The sequence below is a fragment of the Cygnus olor genome, chromosome 18 (assembly GCF_009769625.2).
Source record: "Cygnus olor isolate bCygOlo1 chromosome 18, bCygOlo1.pri.v2, whole genome shotgun sequence".
Classification (NCBI taxonomy): domain Eukaryota; kingdom Metazoa; phylum Chordata; class Aves; order Anseriformes; family Anatidae; genus Cygnus; species Cygnus olor.
Window position 1 is genome coordinate 5,883,827 of NC_049186.1, and position 13,083 is coordinate 5,896,909.

A 13,083-nucleotide genomic window follows, 5' to 3' on the forward strand; every position below is an offset into this window, starting at 1 on the left:
GTTGTTTTTCACAGGATTGTTTGCAAACAGTTGATGCTGAGATGGCATTTTCAGTTCCTGCATGAAAACCATTTTTTTTGTCTGTAGGCAATGAAACAGTTTTGAACTGAGGGAGGGGTGTGATGACCAAAGACAGCATGGCCTCCCTTCTCGTCTTCCTTGTCCCTTGTCTTTTACCTCACCTGCATTGGCCATTTTGTAGCGGTGTCAGTGATAGAGAGTTGAAATGCATGGCTTGCAGAAGGGTAATGCAGAGATGTTTTTTTTTCTGGTATGGGTGAAATTGTCTTCACTCTCATCCTTCTCCGTTTCTTCCTATGCATCCCCTTCATCTTCCCAATTTTTTGTCAGGGGATGGACTCAGTGTAGTCTTGATGTTTTTAATATGTGCAAAACAGTTTTCTGAATCAGCAATTCATGTGTATTGCAAGCACTGCGTGCTTTCCAGTGAAATAGGTCAAATATTAGAACAGGTTGCCTGGAAGCTGTGGAATCCTGTCCTCCTATCCTCGGAGCTCTCCAGACAAGTCCTTGAGCAATCTGAGTAGACTTGCTTTGAGCACCAGGCTGAATTGGGTGACTCCTAGAGGCCCTTCCAACCTACGGTATTCTGACTTAGCTGCGAGTGGCAACTCCCTGGTACGTGACGATTGATTTGTAAACGTGTGCTAAGGTCGTGTTCCTTGGCAGGTGTCCTTGAGTGAAGGTGATGTCATTGGTATGTCACCAGTATTGTGATCTAAGAGAACAAAACTGTCAGAAGATTAGAGACTCACAAAGTACATAGCAGGATCTCTTTAAAATTGTAGCTATAAGAGGTTTTGTTCTTCTCCTGGTCTATCACAAACTGTTCAGTGCTTATGTTTTTACTATGAACTCTCAAATATTGTTCCCTTGATGTCTGGTAGTAGCCAGAAGCTGGGATGCTTTTTATCAGCCAACTTCCCTAGGCATCAGGGTAAGGCTTGTGGGGAGGAACTACCTAACCTTCACGAGGTGTATGTGCACAGAAGGGGAAAAATGCTTGTGTTCTGCACTGGTAAAAGAGCACAAAGCCACTTGGAGCAAGATTGCATTGCTGAAGTTGTCTCTGTGCAGAAGATATACACATAAAGCACTGCAGACCGAAGGTCTGAGGTAATCTTTGCCAGCTTCTGGAGGAGTAAATAAATTCCTCCTTAAAAATGGCATCATCATTTTTTTTAGGAGCTATTTGTGATGATTATTTAAAGTTGTCGCTAAAAGGAGGAAAAAAAATGAGCTCTTGAATGCAGCGTACTACCTGAAGCCTTCTGGAGTTCGGAATGTCAGATGAGGCTCTGATTAAAGCTAGTAGCCACTTTAGCTAATTTTATTGTGTTGACTTAACATGTATTGCGTTCTGGTATAACCAGGGGAAATGATGCTAATTTGAAGTTCCAGCTGCCTTTTGCCCAATTAACGGGAGTGCTGTTGCAGTTTCTCTCTGAGGTCCAGCTTTTGATGGGACTGGTGTCACAGCCATGTGAAAAATTTTCATAGGCATATCAGAAAATCACCTTTTGGCTTGCTAAATTATTTAATCTGCTTGTTCCTGCAACCCACGTGATATTTTTTGTTGTTATCTCCTGGCAACACAAAAACCTCTCTCCTGTTCGATTCAATGTTTCTCCTGTGATATTTGATGAGAGGGTGTCTGAGAATTTCAGACGAAATCAGTTACTCTGAGGGACATCCCAGGCATTAATGGACCAACTTTGATTATTTTATTCAATGAAAATGGTAAAAGTTTGATCTCAGTTGAGGGAAGAGAAGAGGGATTATGACTTCTTGTGACATGCATAAAGGATCAAGCGTGTCATGAGTGTAGTAACCATGGTTCCCTGGTTTATGAGCAGAGCCCTGTTAACTGGGGGGAGGAGCGGGATCCAGGCTGTTGTGAAATTCAGGCTTTTCTGATTTCTTACTCTAATCAATAAGAATCCAGCTAAGCAAGAGAGAGATACAGAACCCAATCTGTGTGAGTAATAACATCAACAGTGAACTGTATTACCCCTTCATAAAATCCTGTGTGCTTTAAAGTTATCACTGGCTGGCGGCTATGTACCAGAAATCAATAACTAAAGCCTAAACCTCAGGAAAAAAAATGTTCTGGGCAAAACTAATTCTATTGCTTTGAAAATGACGTAAAATTAAGTGTAAGTCCCCTAACAACACTGGAGCCAAAAATCTTACAATCTCACTTTGAGCAAGAAGGAAGCGGTGTATTGTAAAATTCATCGTGTTTGGTGAATTAATCTAAACCGGAAGAACTACTAAAGACAACATGAGTACGTTTTCACAATTGCTGTGGGGCTGAACTGTTGAATTATTTTAAGGCTATTATACTAATGCTGTCAGTTTTCCATACTTGCTGGTTACCTGTGAATTAAAATCTTTGCTAAGTTGTTAATACTTTTATTTATATAGGTCTGAAAACTTTGAAAAACCATAGCTAGTTCTAGAACCATAACAATAAACAACTTAAAAAAAAAAACAACATATTTAAAGCCATTCACATAACAGGCCACCAGCAAAAGATTTGGCATTGTACGTGAAATAATTGAGATTAATTTTGAGTTTTTCCTGTGTGTATGTAGCTTCTCACGACTTCTGGTCTGTGCCGCTGAATGTCCTTTCCAGGTGTGACAGCAGCACGCTGTTAAAGCACAGGTGGAACGGGGCAGCGTGGTGCACCCTCTGCACCAAGAATTGAGGGTATGTCGTCACTGTGCGGTCACAGATTGGACTGTAGTCCAGCTAGCTGAAAATTAGCTTGCATATAGCTACAGGAGATGATGATAATGGTGTTCTGGGATTCAGCATGATTCATAAAACTTAGTGAAACTCTGGATGAATTCTTAGCCTTTGCTTATTTCTGTGGACCGGATATGATCCCTTAATGCCCAGGCTAGCTACTCAGAAGGTGTTAATTAGCAAGATGCGTGGCAAAGGATATGCATATTTCCTTTCTGCACTCCTGCCCCCACTTCTTCCAGCGCTGGAGGGAAAGGTGCTAGCCAGAGAGATAAAGCTGGGGCTTGAGAATTTAATGTCTAGGTAGAAAAGCAAGCAAGGAGATACATCTGTTCTTCCTCTGATGCCTGATCTTTATGGACTAGAAATGGAGCTTTTGTATAAATCCATTTCACCAGAGCAGAAGTGAAAAGAGGCAGTAGGTCTCAGTGCTTTATTTGTTACTTGCTTTATCTAAGGTTTCGTTAGGAAGGCTGCCTTCAATGTCTGTCGTTTCCAGTTTTCTCTGAAAACGCAAAATGCAAATGAGTAGGTGAATTGTATGCATTCTGCATTTCTATGCAGATTGGCAAACTGATACTGCGGTTGTTTGGTACACAAGTTCTTATCTGCAGCTTTATCCCACAGCACTTCTTGCTCTTTCATTTCCTTTGCTGGCTCTGCAGTGGCAGTTGACATTTTCTCCCAAGCTGGGCAAACATCAGTGACTAGAGTATACACAGCGAAATACAAATGTGTTTTAGATCCTTGAGGTCTTAGGAAAGAAAAAAAAAATATAGGAAAATACTTTGTGGCTTTTTTTGCCTTACCTACAGTGCAGGGAACACTGTATAAAGTTCTTTCTTTCCCTCAAATATCTCTTTTTGGATGGCTCAACAGCACTGTGGATCTCAATCTGTCAAGCTTCAAGCTGCAGTTTTGTTTGTCACGTTCTAGGCTTGTGCCCTGTTGCTGAATATTTAAACACTGATCATGAGTGGCACATGCCTTCAACTTTGAAGTCATCTTGTAGCACCTCACAGGAGTGGATGTTCAAATGAAATGGAGAAATGGTTGCGAAGCAGACTGTATGCCGTGGAGCCTGAACTTGTTCCCATGTCTTATATGCGTGATTGGTGCCACCATCTGCCAGCTCAAGTGAGAATTGGTTTAACAAACTTTAAAATGTGTTTTTCGTGGTGACATGTGCTAAACACATGGGATTGTACAGCTGAGCTCTAATAGAGGAAAAAGTGAACTGTCTGTCTCCAAAACTGCTCGAGATAATTATTTTTAGGATATTTATTATATTCCTGAAACCCAGATGCTACTCTACAATGCTTCCTGATTAGTTACTAGATGAATCTGAAATTTGCATTTTAAATGGTTCTGTTTATAATTTTCCTCAGCTTGTATTTTTTTACTAAAAAAAAAAAGCTCTTTTCTTTAGATATTAAATAAAAACCCCTTTTAAAAAAGTCTTGAATAGCCTAAGAGACTTTTTTTCTACTTACGATCGCTTGTTTGAATTTCTGTACCTGATCTTAGATCCTTTTGTATTCAGTTGCTGAGGCTTTGGAAGCAGGAAGACGGTCCTGTTACTGAAGATGCCTTGTATCAGTTGTCCTTTCCATCCCATGGGGGCAGGTCAGCATGGTGATTGGGACAGGGCAACAGTTAGGACAGCTATTTTTGTCTAGGAAGTAGATTGTTAGTCTTGGTAGAGTAATTAATTTATAATTATGATGTTCAAACATTACTGACCTTTATAAATAAAATATAGAAAGAGGATCCTTAGAGTAGATTTATTCTGTTTGTACCTGCTGAACTTCGCTTCTTTGCAGGCGTTTGTGTCAGCACGCACGCTCTGTCACGAGCTGCGTGTTGGCTCCACTGCAGCTGGACCTCATGCAGAAAGCAAAAAGCTTTTCTTTCACTTCAGCTAAACTGTAATTATACAGTTATTCTCTAAAACCTCTTATTTAAATAATTTGTCTCTGGAATTCATACTTTCTGCACTGAGCCAACCTACTTCTTGCTCTAACTTGTACTAAAACTCTACAGGTTTACATCTGGGGGGAAAAAAAAAGTGCTGCAGTTATGCAAAATTGTTTCCCTTGGGAGGAAAAGGGGGAATTCTTCATGAGTTATGTATGAGCCAGCAGGTTCCACTAATCATAGCAGCTCAGCTAGTGCAGAAGCTTGTGGTCTAACCTAGTCAGCCCTCTGGTTTATGAGAAATTGGTACTAAATTTTAAGCCATGCAACTCTTGCTGAGTTTGAGTAGGTTTTTCCATTCTAAATCCTTATATGCAGTCAATTTATGAGTGTTATATCATCTGTTATCTTCACTTAGGCATAAACATGAAATATTTTAACTATTTGATCTGGTTTTTGCTTTCTGCTGTTAATAATAGACTATGGTCTGCTCAAAAAGCTATGTTTTAATTCCAGAATTAAGTGTATTTCAGAATGCTAGGAAGGATTTTAAGCTGTAGAAGTGTTCATCTTTTCCTAGTTCTTCTGGAAAATCTGCCAATTTGGCTTAAGGGCTTTTTCCTGAGCTCCTGTGTAGTTCGGGTCTCGTGTTCTAATCTTTACTACTACTTGGGGGCGTAACTAATCAGGGAAACCTCCCAAATTCTTTGGATAGAAAAACAAACAAGTGCTTGAAGTTTGTTCCACAGTTGCAGAGGAACGCAAGAAATAAATGCAGGGAGAAAAATATAATGGAGACAACTAGATTGAACCCTTTAAGAGGTGAAATTCAGCATTTAAAATGTTGCTTTTCCCAACCTTGTGGTCAAACAGCACTTGAATTTTGGTGAGATGAACATCAGCTTGAAAAACATGCCTTCTTGAGGCAGTATCAGGAAAACCTGTTGTGCATGTATCCAGCAGCTAAATTGTATGTATTTTATGTTTGTGTTTTGTCTTGCATGTCCTTGAGTACTTTGTAAAGATGCATCCTTAACCCTGGAAGTGGTAAAGCGGGGACTGTGGCAGTTGAGGCTCTCTTCTGACCTCTGGAATGGAAGAAGCAGAAGCAACTTCTGCTTCCTCCTTGCCTTCACTTTTGTCCTTGTTTCTTAAAATATATTTTGCAGTAATGCTTCTACCTTTCCTCTAGTGACACTGTAGTTTGTCAAAAGCTAATCCATGGATTTGTCAGTTCTGACCATTTGTATCAGGGTGCTTAAACTCTTTTCAAGCATGGAGCTGTCTTGATACTTTCTTACCCTTCAACAGCAAATGATGCAGTCCTTGATTTTCCCTGAAAACTGCCTTTTAGGGTAAGAGCCTAACTTGGTCTCTGCCAGGATGGATGGATGAAGACTATTGTGACTTACCTAGGAAGACCCTGAATGAAACCAGGAACTCTCTTCGCAGGCCTTAAAAACAATGAGATAACCAAACTGATAATAGTTGACTCGGCTTTTCTGGCTTCTGCCCCTTCCTTTACAGCTTGTATCTGTAAATCTTGTGAGCTGTTACCTTCATTCAGTGTCTTTAGATAATATAAAAAGGAAGAGCACAGGTGAAAAGGCTTCTGATGTTTCTATAAACTTTCTTGATTTTTCTTTTTCCTTGACAAACTTGTTTCGTTCCACTTGACTCCTGTTTGGATTACAAACGTGTGTGATGATGCTGTAGGATTAGATAACTATTGATGTTACTTGCTTTATGAGTAATAAGTTCCCTGTAGTTTTTCTTTAGAAGAAAGATTATTTTTTGACTTTCCAAAAAGCTGAAGATATTAAACATAAGGCCTTATGCTGATAAAACAGCCACTCTGTAGTTTCGTCAGCTACCAAAATCTACCTACCCATGGGTGACTTAGGTGACTTGCAGATTAGCAGTGAAAGTATATATCCCATGAGGATGTAGTGCTAGATCCTTTGGGGCTCTGTCTGTTTGGGGATCCTTTGTTTGCTCTGTCAGGACTTTAAACTCACTCACACTTAGTTTTAAAGTTTGTTTAGACTCTAACTGGATTTAGCTGCTCTTGTTCAGGATTAGAGTCAAAATGAGAAGCCTGGCCATACCTAATCTTGGAAAACCTCTTTGCTTTCCCTCAGTCACAGTCCCAAAAAATCCTAAATGACTAAGGGTGATGGGGGAAGAGGATCCTGTTGGTGTCCTGATGCAGGAAACAAGTAACACTCCAGGGGGGTGCTTGGGTTTGGCAACTTTTATCAGCACCAGCATTAGGCATGATCTTTTTTACGTGGTCCTTGTCATGTTCCCAGCTACCCATAGTAGTCAGCTTTCTCCTCCTCACTGTTCATTGCCACAGATAACATGAAAATACATGATATGCATGACATGTCACAGATAACATGAAATGTATTGTACTTTTATAATGGATACTGCTTTAGAGTTTTTTCTTGTGGAAGTAAATTCTAACCTTCATGATGTTAAAATACTGTCCTGTATCTTCTTGGGAGCAGTTGCCACCTGAAGCAAATTATGTACAATTTTCATGATCAAAAGTAATAGAAAACTCTTTACACAGATAATGTTCCTTTACTCTAAATATCTGTATTATTTGCCATTAGAGACTGGACTAGATGGAGCTCTTGTGTGGCTGTAGCTGGTGAGGCACTTAGCACTCTAAGTCATGCTAACACACTACCTGGTAATTTCATTTTTTTCCCCATCTTCTGTCCCTCTTCCCTTGTGAGAGCCCGTAGGATAATCTCTCTCCCTGTACTCAGGGGGAGATGATTTGCAAATGTCTTGTTGTCTTTATTGCTTTTTCTTCTGAGGGAGGTTTTGTATACTGCAGTAGTCATTCCATACTGTATCCGTGTTGCTTCCTTTTCATCGTTGATTTTTTGAGCTGGGCTGAGTATAGGTGCTCAGAGAGAGTGAGACAATACAGATTTACAGCATTGAATGTTTGCTTTGTTTTTAATTCTTTCTTAACACTTAGGTAATGTTTCTGATTTTGTTTTCACATTACCACCCCTATCATTCCAGGGTATTTCCTGCAAAATGGTAGTTTAAAGCCTACAGCTTTGTGTAGTTACAGTTCTAGGGGGTTTGGGTCTCGTTTTTGCCTCATATATGTTCCTTTGCATACCACATTTGATCTCACATTTATTAGTTGGTCTCCTAGCATTTAAAGTTACCAGCACAACTCATCAGTTTTAAAGTTTGTGTACACTAACTCTGTCTTGGCAAACTTCCACTTCACCCCTCTGTCACCTTCTCAGGTGACGGGTGAAGCTGTATGGGATCCCTTATGGGATGGCTGTGGTACAGCCTTCCTCCATTGTGGACGTTTACCCTTTGTTTCCTGCGTTAGCGTTATACCAAGCCACCGAGGGGGTTTCTGTGTTCTTAATAAGTGCATTTGTGGAGATAAGCAGAAAACCTGAGACTTTTTTAAAACAAAACAACACTCGTGAAAAGCTTGAGTGTTGACCTTGAGACTATTCTAGTTTATCTCAATTAGTGATTCTTCTGTCTTCTGTATGGAGCTATATTTTTGTTCTGTCTTGCCACTGATTAAATGGGAGGTCTGAGGTGAAGACCGCCTTTGCTTTTGTAGCTTTGCCAGAAGAACCCAGCTTCCAAACAGCTGCCTGAAAGTCGACTTAATTGGATAGCTGTGTGTCCTGGGAGGTTTTATGGCTTCATACTAGCAATATTGCTGCAAACCAGCTGGGACCGACTGGCATCTGTTACAGTGCAAGATATGGATGTCGGTAATATCTCTAGATAAGACCTGGTGCTTGCTTTTGAGTACCTAAGCGAGATGGGTTTCACACACTGCAGTTCTGAGAAGACTTCATTTATGTGAAAGTATCTACACTGCAAATTTGGAGAATTGGAAGATTTTGAATGCATCCACCACGTTAATGCATGGTCTAAAAATTCCATTTTATTGTGTAGGAACGATTGACCCCTGTTCAGGGCCCTGGGGGTGACTTTTTGTAGTGAAGGCATTGATCTCTTGCTTGGAATCTCCCAGTAGGGAGGGGAGAGTTTTAGTGCCTTAGCTTTTACTGAGCCTTACAATGGAGATATTGTGCTACTATAATGTACTTGGGAGCTTAAAATTAGTCTGTGGTCAAATAATATACCCTAGGGTGTCAGTGACCTGCATTATGATATCCCTTCCAGGTTATTGCAGCGGAGCCGTAACAAGTTCTATTCTTGTTTTAATTTGTTCTTGACCTGGAACAGTTCTCCTAATTTGAGACACTAATTAGGAGCTGGTTTTAGTTATCTCTGATCTTTTCCATAAAGAATTCAGTGCCTCAGCTGCCTTGACTTTAGGATTCTGGAGCGAGTTGTACTGCTTTTGGCGCTTAGTATCTTCATTATTCATGCAAGGACAGTCTTTGATTTTCTTTTTTTGCCTATAACCTAAGAAAGCAGCAGTAGACTTGTAGTGAGCTCTGGTGTTTCTAATAGTATGATACTTCTGTAAAGGGGGGGGGGCATGTGCCAGTACTTATTTACCAGTTTTATATTTCTCTGTTCCCCTGAGATATAACAGTTAATACCTCTCTTTAAATTAAAAAGTGATTCTTGTATTAGTGTACTGTATTTTCTTCCTAACCCTGAGTGGTTTTAGACAACAATTTTTTTTTTCTCGAGCCATTTGATCGTGAGCTGCAATGACTATTGTAGGCTCGGTCTTTTAAATCCACGAAATTCTCTTACTCTAATTTGATGTGAGCAAATCCCATTTAAATATTTTATTTTCCTTGTATGGAGAGAATTGTACATGCATTAATGCTATTTTGTTAGCCTTGGACTGAAAGAGGAACTTCGTAACAAGGGGAAATTTTTGAAGGCATCACTTTGATGTGCAATGTCCATTTCTTTTTTGCCCCCTTCAGTGTGTAATTCGGAACACTGCTTTCAGTAAGCCACCACAACTGTAGTTTCGGACTTTTTCGAAGGTAGAACTCAAGTTAAACTTGCTTTAGAGTTCTTGGACCTTGCTCATTCCTAGTTTAAGTCAGAATAGGAGCACTGTTATGACACCGAAATGAGCATATATTATAGACCATCAGGCAGCTCTCTGGCATGGGTGTAGTCCTCACTGCATGGCTGCTCATGCTTCCTCCTCCTTCATCAGAGGAGTTATTGGCATGTTTCTGCTTTTTGTCATTCATAATGGCTTCTGGCATTCGGTATCAGCTTCCTCTTGGGGACAGATGTGGGCCATTCAGTTACGATAGCCATCCTTGTTTTAAAGGAATAATCCTTACTGCTCAACGCCCAGTTCCTTGTTTAGGGTTCAGACATCCCTCTCTTCAGCTCTTCAGTTTATCGTTAATTATCAAAGTGTGTTTTTCTTCAGTCTAATGAGGATTGCATATTTTTACAGGCTTTGTTGTGGGGTGTTTTTTCTTGTCTTTTTAAAAGTCTCATCTTTCCTGTTTCACCAGAAATTGTCGAGCTTTTTATGGTTAAATTTAGGCCACTTTAATTCTGCTTTTTGTTATTCCAACTTCATGAGTACAGAATTAGTGATGTTTCATTGTGTGCTCTCAGTTCTCCAGAAATTGAACCATAATCTAATGAGGAGTTTAGAGAAGAAAGAAAAGCGGGTTAGTCTTGGAGTGAATCAATGCTTTTAACCAAGATCCATTATGATCCAAAGATAGGCTAAGCTCATTGAAAGATTTCTGGGATGTAACAATTTTAGTCCGTACCAGACTGAAAGGAATCATAAACTTTATCTTAAAGTTATCATGAAGGAAGGATCAATACGAGATGTTGGTACACCAAACCTACACAGTATTTTTACAGAATTTGTTGCATTTGCCTTATAGAGGTTTATGTATGCTAAAGTACTGAAGAAGCCTTGTGCTGAACAGGCTGGTGGTTTTGGCACTCTCATAAAAGCTGGGGCTGTGGATAAGTTTATTGCCTAAGTCTTTATAATAAAATGACTGAGGGTACAGTGTTGAGAATATTGACGCACAACTTGTATCCCTCATAATCAAATAGCTAAGAAAACCTGGAAGTGAAGGGCTTGCAAAACCAGCAAGCTGGTTTAGGCACCTTGTAGATTTACAAAGACAACTGAGCGTAGGCAGTTGATATAAGTTATAATTTATTTTTACCAGCTTTTAAAAATCATTAGAAACATTTTTCAAAGCAACCCGTGGCTTGGACGTTATTTAGCTGCAAAACCTACTGGAATCCAATTTTTCTGGGTATCGTTTTGATCTAATATCTCTGCCTTGTTGATTTTCTTTTGAAAGCGATTTGCATTTGGAGTGTATGTGATATTTTTGGTTAATGAGGGTCTTTTAGTACATGTTACATGAAATCTTGTTCTCTTAGCAGAACATGACCAGGTGGAATTGACCGAAGTGGCTGTGAAAGCTCTTTGGTATCTCCTAACAACCTCCTGTGGTGGTCGAAGTGCCTGTTACAATGGGCTGTTTGCGCTGGCTTTGAACTCCAGGCTATTGGTGTAACACCAGCATAACCCTGTTTAGGTTTGTTTGTTTATTTAAAAGTGTGGGAGCTGTTCCTGTCCATCCAGAGACAGGCACAAGAAAATGGCAGTGTGCCATCTCAGGTCTCTAACAATAGTACTCTGAAATATTTGTCCATTGTAGGGACTCTCTCTCCTCTTCTTCTCCCTCATCATTCAGTGGTATGTGTGCAGGAGTATCACTGATTCTGATATAAGCTACAGTACAGTAAAGCTACACCTCATTTCTTTTTGTTTGATTCTGTTTTATGAGATCGGAGACGCTCTGTGAAACATTTTAAGTGGGGTATAATATTCTAGAGCTGGCTGTGCAAACCGTCTTCAGTTGATGCATTGTACTCTTTGATATATTATTGGACCTAGGCTTTCATAAAGGTTGCAAGGGCTGTGTGCTTTGCATTATGCAAATGTAGCAGGAGTGAGTCAGATGATTCTCGGCATGCTGAGCAGAAACCATTTGCAAGTGTCTTCCTCTTGTGCGTCCGTGTGCGTGTCCCCTAGAGAGGAAGTCTGAGCAGCAGTGCAGTGACCGGATAACAAGAAAAGTTCCTGTCCCCTCCACACTGCCGCTCGCTGAAAATCAGCCAGACCGAGTACCTGTACGTTTTCCCTCCTAGACATGAGTCAGTAAAAACAGATTAAGCTGTTATGGATCAAAAATACGCTAGATAAAAAATTGTTACTCTGCAGCTGATAAATCTCTTTTCTGATGTGTATAGTTGAGGCTCCTTACTGGTAAATTAATCACCTTTCAGGTGCCTTAAATGCTGGGTTTTATATGTTGGAAAACTGAGTTCTTATGTCTTGCTAAGCCAAAATGTTGTAACTTGTACGCACTGAAATTGCCTTGATTTGCATGGGGACAGGTAGGCTTCATTGATTTCTCTTTATTTTAGTCAATGCTGATTTATGGTTGAAGTTATAATCCAGTTCTGAAGGTGTCTCATTTTAAGCAAGGGTTTGTTTACGTGCAGTTGGATAAAGATTCATACAGGGAGCAAAAAACTCTTCCCTGTCAGGAGGCTAGAGTCACTGTTGTCCTTTTTGCTGTTCTCTTTGTGTGAGCAGCCCTGTGGAGCTGATGTGCTCAGGTCCTTTCTAGTTCTTGCCAGGGGACCATCCCAAAATGAAATGGGTGTTAAGGGCTTTTTGCAGATCTTCATGTCTTCCCCACAATGGAGAGTTAAATTTAACTGTTAAATTGCACAGATCAGAGGCCACGGAGGCAGCAGGTTATGCAGATGTACGAGCAGGGCTGAGGCAAGGGAAGGAGTTTGTGTGGATACCGACCAAATTATTAATTGTGGCCATGTCTGTGTTACAAAATCGTGAGGGCTGTGAGAGTGTGAACAGGCTTCCTGTGGGCTGAGTTAAGAAATACTGTAAAACTATTTGCTAAAAGCAGCTGCGTGCAAACTGCTCATGTCTTCCAAGAGTTGCAGAAGTAATTAGGCTGAACTGGCAGGTGAACCTGCTTTGTAAGAGACTGGATCTCGTGGTGCTTTTTTTTTCTTTTTAGCCTTTCACAGGTTTTGTATAACTAGTTTACAGTACTGCTAAACTTCACATCGAACCTCAAAGGTCTCATGTTGCAGGCTTTGATTTAGAGAGCCTGAGGCTTTTGCTAACCTACTGGGTAGTGCTTTTTTTTCTAGAAAAAGTTAGGACCTGTTAGCTGCCTGAACAGTGTTTTTCTACAGCCACCAGTCTGTTTTTAATTCCTTGGATGATTTCTTGCTTACCTCTGTTTGCCTTAAGTGTTATTTAATCTCAAAGCATCTTTCTGACCCTATTTAGTGCTAATATATAACATGCTGTTTTTTTTCTTTTCCCTATATTTCTTTATTGCTGATTCT

The 13,083-nt window shown here is 40.1% G+C and overlaps 1 protein-coding gene across 5 annotated transcripts in view; it reads left to right on the forward strand.

Moving 5' to 3' along the window:
* The window catches only part of GRB2 (growth factor receptor bound protein 2), a 57,461-nt gene that overhangs the window by 16,278 nt on the left and 28,100 nt on the right, over positions 1 to 13,083 (forward strand). The window lies entirely within an intron of this gene.